General features: G+C 44.5%; 1 protein-coding gene across 1 annotated transcript in view; it reads right to left on the reverse strand.

Moving 5' to 3' along the window:
* Window positions 1–9,209, reverse strand: part of COL21A1 (collagen type XXI alpha 1 chain) — a 184,061-nt gene extending 174,852 nt beyond the window's left edge. The window contains exon 1 of the mRNA XM_075923637.1: window positions 9,000–9,209. The gene's annotated coding sequence lies outside the window, so the exon portion shown is untranslated. The remainder of the gene's footprint in view (window positions 1–8,999) is intronic.
* Window positions 9,210–9,794: the final 585 nt, after the last annotated feature.

The raw sequence follows: 9,794 nt of genomic DNA on the forward strand, positions 1-9,794 counted from the left end.
TTTCCCCACCACCACATTTCTTGGCGTAACAACTTTGATCTTCCCCTTTTTTTTATTCCCCCTTGACGGAATTTTTTCCACATGGTTTTTTTTGGGGGAGCGGGGGGAGGTTGGTATTTTTTGTTACACCATCTGGCAACCCTACCAATTCTAGGCATTGTATTTCAAGAAAGATGTGGAGAAATTGGAGAAGGTGCAGAGAAGAGCAACAAAAATGATTAAAGGTCTAGAAAACATGAGCTATGACTAAAAGAACTGGGCTTGTTTAGTTTCGAAAAGAGAAGACTGAGAGGGGACATAATAGCAATTTTCAAGTATCTAAAAGGGTGTTACAAGGAGGAGGGAGAAAAATTGTTCTCCTTGACCTCTGATGACAGGACAAAAAGCAATGGGCTTAAATTGGAACAAGGGAGGATTAGACTGGACATTAGGAAAAGCTTCCTGTCAGGGTGGTTAAACACTGGAATAAATTTCCTAGGAAGGTTGTGGAATTTCCATCACTGGAGATATTTAAGAGCAGGTTAGATAGTCTGCCATGAAGACAGAGGACAGAACCTGATGACTTCTCAAGGTCCCTTCCATTTCTAGTATTCTATTATTTATTTTTTCAAGGTCATTTTCACATTATTTTAAAAATATATGTATTGGCTTACAAGAGATGTATTGGGGGGCTGGACATGGGATGTAATAGTGTAGTCGATTAACTGATAAGCAAAAGCTTATAGGTTAATGCTATAGACTACACACATTTCCCCCCGACCTGCCAGTCAATTTTTTATCAGGCTGGCCAGCAGCCCCGCTCAGTCTTAGCTCGCGCCTGCTCCAGGACCTACCCCCGCTGTGGCTCTGCATTTAAAGTGTATTAGGAGCCAGGCAGGCAGGCAGCCCGGTTCAATTCCAGCTTGTCCCAGGCCCGGGAGCTCAGCCCCTCCGCTGGATAGGGGCTGTTGCCACCCTATGCAGCTGCTTCTGTGTCAAAGGCAGCATGGGGTGACAGGCAGCCAGTCTGTGAGGGGAGCTGGTTTTTAAACTGACTCCCCCTGTGGAACAGCTCCCACGTGGCACCCCATGCTGGAGTGGCAGGGGATTCCTCAGGAGTGGGGACAGAGCTTCTGGCCCCATCCCTGGGGACTACAGAATAGTCAACTAACTGATAAGAATTCATGACTATTCAATTAACTGATATTTAACATCCCTAGACCGAACTTGAACATGTTCTCGGGCCCACCAAAAATTATGCAGACCTGGTGCCCATGCTCATGGCCACATGCAGTCCAATTAACATGCTGTTATGGCCCCACACAACAGGAGGTTACTGCCTGGCCCTAAAGAGTCCCATATTTGGTATGAAGCTCAGAGTCTAGGATTGCCTCACCGCCCAACCGGTTCCAGGATTCCAGGACAGCCACATGACCGGCTGGGATCCAGGATTCTTAACCAGCCCTGAAGCGTGGAGGGTCTGTGGCTGCAGCATGGTCCTGTGAGCTCTGGAACTGCCACCCAGTCCCACACAGTAGGAGGTTTGTGGTAGCCATGCGACAGAGGGTCTGTGGCAGCCACATGGTCCCACCAGCCCCAGGATGGCTGGACGGCCCCATGCAGTCCAGGGTTGGCAGGGCACAATCCCTGCACAGTCAGTGGTCCCAGGGTGACAGAACCAGCCAACACAATTCAGGGGCCCAGAGCAGCCAGGCACATGGTCAGGAGTCCTGGGTTGGCAGGGCATCCACATGGTGGGGTCCAGGCCTTCCACCCAGAGTTGGAAGTCCAGGGCTGCCCTGGACCTGCGCACTAAGGATCCAGGGCAGCCAGGAATCCATGATTGATACCGGGCTGCCCAGCTCCACATAAAGGAATCTGGGTTTGGGTAGCCACTCTCCTGCCACCCAGCACCTGCAGCCCAGGTTACACCTTGTGCGCCTCATATGCAGCCCATAATGATATATATGCTGAGAACTGCTGGACTAGATGGTCCCTTCTGACTTTAGTAAGAGTACCTGAGTAAGAATACAGAATACAATTTTAAATTTAGCCAATGTCCCATAAGTGACTTGCCACATGATGTCAAAACATGCTATTATTAGAAGTGGGTCTAATATTTATTTATTTTTCTTTCTTGATACAGAAATTAGACACAATGCTCCTGTCAGATATATCTAAGTTGTCTGAAGAAACACCAGAGCTTTCAGTTGCCCAAACAGCCGCTGGAATCAGTGTTAACATTGCTCTCCCCCACTCCAATCTGAAATGGTGCCCTTGTGGGCAGGCACAGAATTTGCCCTCCCTCCTATGCACGGTCCAATTGGCCTCACTGAAGTCACCCTCCTAAATACAGAAGTCAAGCTATGCCTATGGTGCTGAGCTTTTGCAACGTCTACTGAGGTCAAAAGCAAAGTAAGCTGCAGGGCCACACAGCAACCTAGTAAATGCTGGGCAGGCACTTAGGAAACCCACTCCGCTCAGACCTACCAGGATTAGGGGGAGAAAGACTCCTCCTCCAGCCAGAACCTGCCACAGCAGGGTATGAGACACCCCTCCCTCAGCCCAAAGCCAGATCTGACCTGCACCTGCCACCGCCAGGCATATCTGGTCCTGTCCAAAAATCCTCACCATCAGTCAAAGCTGTCACCCCACCTACACTCCTACCTTCTGCCCCAGTCCTGAGCCCCTCATCCCTAGCCCAGCTCCAGAACCCAACCCCCAGCTAAAGCCCTCACACCCCTGCACCCCAACCCTCTGCCCCAGCCCCCCTCGTTCCACATAAGTTGTGTCACACATCACTGTGATGTCCTCCTCCCCTCCCTCCCCCCAAGCTTTATGAAAGGGACTTGTGGACACAAATATGCATAACTCAAAAGATGCTTTGGACAAATTACCTCACGTAACTTATAAAACTTAATGTCATACTCCGCTAGATCTATATATCTTATTTTTTGGTATATGTATCATTCTTATGTGTAAAATTAGATATATGGAGAATGGAATGCTTTATGGTTTTGAATGTGCAAATAAAAGCCATCAAAGGTGTTACCCTGAGGCTACGTCTACACTGCAAGGTTTTTGCGCTAAAATAGCCGTTTTTGCGCAAAAACCTGCAGAGCGTCCACACCTCCAATGCACTTTTGCACAAGTAAATCAGCATAAAACAACAGAACAGAGGGCTTTTGCCAATGTAGGTAAGCCTCCTTCTATGAGGCATAGCTCCCTTTTGCGCTATTGCGCAAAAAGGCAAGTGTGGACGCTATGGGAAAAAGCACAGGTGCTCTGATGGCCATTGTGTGAACGGCCATCAGAGCTTTCTTGAGCAAGAGTGTCCATGCAGTGTGGACACTCTCTTGCATAAAAGCACATCACTTTTACGCTTTGAGGTGTGTATGTGCTCTTGTGCAAGAAGTTTTTGCTCAAAAAATCTTGCACAAAAGGCTTCTTGCGCAAGAAGCCTGCAGTATAGACATAGCCTCAATGACCTATAAACATCCTTCTTTATTCTTTAAGTCTTAGCAGTGGTTGGCCCTAGGAAGTCAGGTGCTCTCCCCACCTCCCACCCCAACTGGTAGGGTCTGACCAACTGATTTTCCATATAAGAGTGGAACGTAGAAACAGAATTCCCACACAAAGTGGGAATCTGTAAAATAATGGGAAGCTATCAGTTTCTTTGTCTTTTTGGCTGGCATGGCACTCCCAGGAAAAAGAACCAGAGACCCTCAAGGGAGGGAATTTCCCCGGTTGGAAGGCTTAGCTGGAATGAAAACAGATTTAGGGTGCATTTGTAATAAGTTTGTACTGAGGCTTTAGTATTAGAATTAGCTAAGTGTTTTCTGGTATTTTAAATTTATAATCTACTTTGCTCTGCCTGTTCTAACTTACAACCTTTTAAATCCTACTGCTTATACTTAATAAAATCTACTTTATTTACTATCAAGTCCAGTGTAAATAATTGTTACTTGGGGGAGCAACCAGTGCGTACATCCTCCTTTCATTATTAAAGGGAGCTTACCTAAATAATACATTTGGGGATTCTGATCCCTCCCATTTGATAAGTGGTATGCTAGGAAGCTGGCCCCCAAACTGCATTTTCTTTGGACCTGAAGAGTTTCAGTGTATATATTGCTCCTTGATCTCAGCTCTATGCCTTGGCTCGGGGAGACCAGCTGAGCTGGCCCAGCAGGACAGGGTGGTGAGAAGCCCAAGAGAGCAAGAAAGCAAGTGTCAGTGGCTTTGTCAGCACTCCAGGAAGCAACACCCCAGGGATCTTCGGTGACCTCACCCCATCACAATCACCTCCATATTGGTAGCAATAACAAAATTCATTCTGCACATCTGTGGGAAAATTAACAGGAACACTGGTCAAGGGGAGATGTAGTTGCTTAGCATCAACTAGGAACAGGCTTTCTGAACTCTGGTCTGGTTGTTAGGAAGATATATCCGATGTCCACTAACACTCAGATCAGCTGAGTGTGTTTTGCAAGTAACAGCCACAAAACAGTGTTTATCAACTTTGTCACCTTTCATATACATATACATTTGAAAAACAGAAGGCAAAATGCTGCAATTGTGGACACTGGAGATTAAAGTTTTGGAAATCATTAATGCTGTTTCATGAAGAAAAAGAACAGATTGTTATAAAAATATCTTGGAAAATACATAAAGGTAAACTTTAAAAACTGTTGGCTTTTCGTAAGCTGGAGTCCAAATTTTAAGCTATTGTTGATATAGGGTTTAACTGTGATCAAGCAAGCTGGAACTTGTTTTACAGTTGTGGTGATGGTAAAGGTTTATTATACAGAGGGAAGAGAAGAACAAAAAATATACAAAGATAGTTTGGAAATTGTAAATCAAATATTGCATGTATTTATTTCAAGTAATAAAATGTACATAGCCTGTAACCTGGATATTGTAAATCATCTTTAAAACATATACAAATACTACAAATGTATTAAATATCAACATTAAGGCAAACTACATCCACAAAAACTGGGAGTCTACCCACTCCAACAATCCAAACTTTCCCTTTCAAAATAGCCTGTGTAAGTATTATGTTCTGAAAGCTGACAAATTTAGGCTTTGGCAGTCCATCGAGCATGTACTATATTCCAGAGTCCTGGACCCTCTAATGAGAATGTCCTGTCCTCAGACAAACACATCTAGGAACATTCCAGCACATCTCAACTGCCAGATTAAAACATGGAAAGGGTGCAAGGACTATCACTTTGTTATGTTTATAGTGTCTAGTGCAACAGAATCCTGACCTCCAGGCACTGACACAGTCTCAGCTATACAATCTCAGAAATACTCAGGACCACAGCTCTTACAGTACTGTCTGACCAAAAAAATACTGATATAATGCAGAAATAAAGACTTTCTAGGTATAGATAGTAATATGAAGCTCACTGAAAAGGGTTTACTTTGAACTGAGAAAGAATTCAAAGTAATCCTATAAGTCACATTAATATGTTACAGTTTTATTTTTCATGAGATCACAAATAATTTCAAAACAAGTTTTCCAGGATTCTATGTCTGTTAAAAATTATAGTGTATTTATAAATGGTTTCATGCCAGTCTAGACCAATGCCAAAATGATTTTCTTGGAGTTACTTTTTATTTTTTTACACCACCATTGTTTTATTACAGCATAACATAACATTGAAAAAGAGATAAGCCTTATCCTTCACAGAAATGATTTACACTACATAAAATACTAGAAAGTCAACACCTATTTGCTTGTTTTATTTCTATTCATTCAGTACTAGGTAGCAACAACTCTCTTCACCTCCCTGGTTTCTATTTGCTATTAGCCTCTAACTTTTAACAAGATGCTTTACAACAACCCTGAAAAAATAAACCAATCGGCATTACTTTAAGCCTGTGCCTAGAAAGATTAATGGAAGAAAAGTTTCCTTTGTACATATCAGTGCTCCAGAATCATAGAAATTAGAGGTCTTTTCCATCTATTAGGTAATTTTGTCCATGCCCCTGCCAATGCTAGTGCTTCATACAGTGATATTGCTCAGAGCTGTGACTAGTCCAATTCTATGCAGTTTTCTTTAGAAGTCAGCCAGGCTTCATGCTATTATCCCAGTTATGGATGAGCACTGCAAATAAGCTCCAAATCCTGAATTTTCCATTTGACTCAGCAACATGCTACTGTCACAGCACAATAATCTAGTTAAATGATCTTTTTCACATCCAGGTTTTAGTCTGGATGAGAAGCAATGTGCAAACACATTTAGCTCAAAAAGAGAAATTCATCTGTGGTGCAGATGACCATGCAAGTACATCTATACCACTTATGCCCCCATTTAGGGGCTACATAGAGGTTTCATAGGGAGAATAGTCACATAGAGAGAATGACTATACACCCTAATGGGAGCAAGCTGCAAGCAGAGTAGAGGAAGGCAAGGAGCAGGGCCACAGATATGCATTTATACTATTCCAATGATCCCAGCATTCTGTGCAACTTATGAAGCTGGGCTGCACAGCAGGCTGCTCTGCAATCATAACCCTAGGTGAGATGATGGATGTCACCTCCCAACTTCTCCGCACACCCCCCTCATAGAGCGTAAATACTTGAACTTTATGTAAGTCTAAAGAATGTCATCCTTAATCCATAAAAATAATTAATCTTTCAGTTTAAAACTGTGAGGTGCTTCAGTAAAACTTAAAGCCAGATGAATGGGTAACTTGATGGTAGATTAAAAACAGTGTGGCCAAGGCAATGAACTTTAGTAGGAGTAATCTGGCCCATTCTTATACCTTAGTTGTCTCTAAATTAACATCTCAGGAAAAACTACTGGGCATCACTGTAGTCAACTCAGTGAAGATTCATAGATTAAAAAGCCAGGTGGAGCCAGCCACTCTGATTATCTAGCCTGACATTTTTTTAACCAAATTTGTGTTCTCATAAAAAATCAAGTTAGATTGACAGGATTTATTTTCCATAAATCCATACTAAGTCTTTACTAAGCAAATCCCATGTCAGCCTTTCCATTATTTTGCCCAGGATCAATGTCAGACCAATAAGTACCCAGGTTCTTACAGAAAATCAATAGTCATGGTCCATCAATTAGCTTTTTTAAAACTCTTAGATGCAAGTTATCCAGACTTTTCAATATTAAAATGCCTAACAACAGTAACTGTTTAACATCTTCCCAAGCTACTTACTATTGGAATGGAAACTCTTGTTTCTTCCCCAAATATAAACCAAATATTTATTGAATTCTTCTGCCTTTCCAGCATTATTAATGACAGTACAACCATATCCATCTAAAAATGGACCAATACCATTGTTAGGGTTCCTTTTGTTCCTAATATATTTAAAACTCTTTAGCTGTCCTTAACTCTTATTATGTTCTCATTTATATTCCATTGCTGTAAACATTACCCTTTCCCATGTTTATATATAAATATATAATTATAATAATTCTTTTTCTGGATGCCCTCATTTTTTTAATCAGTGCACCATTCCCTCTCAACCATGGGGCTGTATCTTCCTTTAATCTAGTGAAATGTTCTTAATCAATTCCCAACTATTACGCACATTTTTCTGTTTCACTTCTTTCATCCAACTGATTAAGCTCATTACTTTTTTTTCCAGTTTTGTGAAACTGACCATTCTAAAGCATCAAATATACATATTGCTGGTTTGGAGAGAGAAGACTTAATTTCAATTTGCAGCTGTAGTGAATTTTTCCTATTTGTATGCTGTTTTGCATATTTGCTACTGTTTAAAATAGATTACTGGACTGGACAAACTACTGATATGATCCAGTATGCTAATTCTTATGTTTACATAGAAATATTTCATTTTAGCTTTTGGTAGTGGCAGTAACTAGCACATTACAACATGTATGGTTCTAGCTTTGGCAGTTGCATATAAAATTTTAGAGAAGAGAAATCATCATAGAAACTGGCATTAAAATGCCCTAAGTGAAGTCTAGAATCAGATAACCTTTCTGCACTGAATATATATATATATATATATATAACCACATAACAATGATTAGAGGCAGCCCATAGAGAAGAATTATCTTACCAAGCAATTTGCAGAACGATAGAACCAAAATAACCTGTGTTAGAAGTACATTGCACAGTGCTTTGAGAATGTGAATTACTAATTATATGGAAATTCCTGCATTCCTGTACTAAGAAGCTTGCTGCCAAAAAAAGGTTTTAATAGTAAATCGGCACAAAAGTGATGGCTTGCAAAAAAAATTGTGAACTGGGAGACTACAAGAATATGATGCTATCAATCATATCTTGTGTAGATAAACTGAGCCAGAATGTCATCCTTGTACAGTACTACTCAAGAACAGCATGCAAACACTGGCTGGTAGGAAATCCATCAGTAACACATTCCAGTCTCATGTCTGTTTTGGTAAATGCATAGATTATATAAAATGCACATTTGCAGTTCGCCAAGCTTTTATTCTACTCCCCGCTCTTCTAGGCAGGCTCTTCACTAGAGGAAAACTGGCTGTATGTTATAAAAGTTTGCAACTAGTCACAGATTTCTGGACGTTCCGGAAACCTGCACCTGCCATTCAAAGACAGCCTCTCCTCACCTACTCTCGCCTCGGAATGAAACTAAAGGACGTGCAAGAAGGTCTCTGCTCCCCTCTTCGCTTCAAGTGTCACCCCAGTTCATGTCATCAGTATATGAGCCAAAGCCCTGGTGCTTGTAACTCAGGCAAAACACCCACTGGCTGCAGAACTGCCTCCCTCCGTAACCGTTTGAGCCCGGACAGCGGGGCTGAGCCGAACACGGTGTGTTTGGGGAGCAAGAGGCGGTGAAAAGAGGCAGCTCACTGACTCTCCCAACACCTCAGCGTGTGGCCAGGCCGAGAGCGGAGTTTCAGCAAAGGCCCCAGCGGAGCGCGTAGGCACCCAGCCAGCCTCCCGGCAGGAAAAGCAAGCAGCTGCAGGGGCTGTAGCACGCGCCTGCAGCGCCTCGCTAGCTACCTGCAACCTACAGCATCGCCGTAGACCACAGGGGCGCGTACCTGGTCTGGAGGCAGAGGAGGACGGCGGGAGCTGGCTGAGCACCGGCAAGCAGATCCCACCACTCGGAGCAATGGGCAAGCAATGGAGCAGCCTGACCCGAAGTGGTCTCAGCGCGAGCCTGTTTCCCACGTCCCCAGCCAGTCTTATGCAGCAGCCCGTCTTACGGGTCCCATCCTCCCAGCCCGCCCACGCACTGTTTTACTCGGCCACAGGGAGAGGGCGGAGCGTGGGTGATAAGAACCCCCCCTCCACCCCCAGCCCAAGGAGATGATTGGTTAGAGGTGGGAAGGGGGGGGGGCTCCTTATCGCCTATGCCCCACCCCCCCACACAGTGCCCGAGCCGCTGTGGGGCCGGAGGGTGGATGCGCCCTGGAGCTCCGAGCCGAACTACTGCAAATCTCCCTCGCCCACCCAGCGGAGCTGCAGCTCACACGCCAGCCGCCGAGCACAGCGCGAGGCACCACAGGGGGGCATCGAGTGGGTTGCAGCACCGCAAGCAGCTGCAGCTGCCTCCAGGCTCCCTCCTCCCCCCGTCATGGACTTGGTCTCAGGAGGGGAGAGGCCGGCTGCTGCTGCTGCCGCGGGGCACACGGCTGGGAGACCTGACCCGCACGTGGCCCACACGGCACCCAGCTTTCAGGAAGCGGAGCTTGAGTCTCCGGCTGGACCATGTCACGGCTCTAGGTTGCACCCTTCGCCCGGGAGAGGCAGCTTCTCGCGGGGAGGGCGGCTGGAGGTGCGGAGGACAAGAGGAGGCGTTGAGTGGAGAAAGAGGGGATGAGAGAGAGGTGTGT

The sequence above is a fragment of the Pelodiscus sinensis genome, chromosome 3 (assembly GCF_049634645.1).
Source record: "Pelodiscus sinensis isolate JC-2024 chromosome 3, ASM4963464v1, whole genome shotgun sequence".
NCBI lineage: Eukaryota > Metazoa > Chordata > Testudines > Trionychidae > Pelodiscus > Pelodiscus sinensis.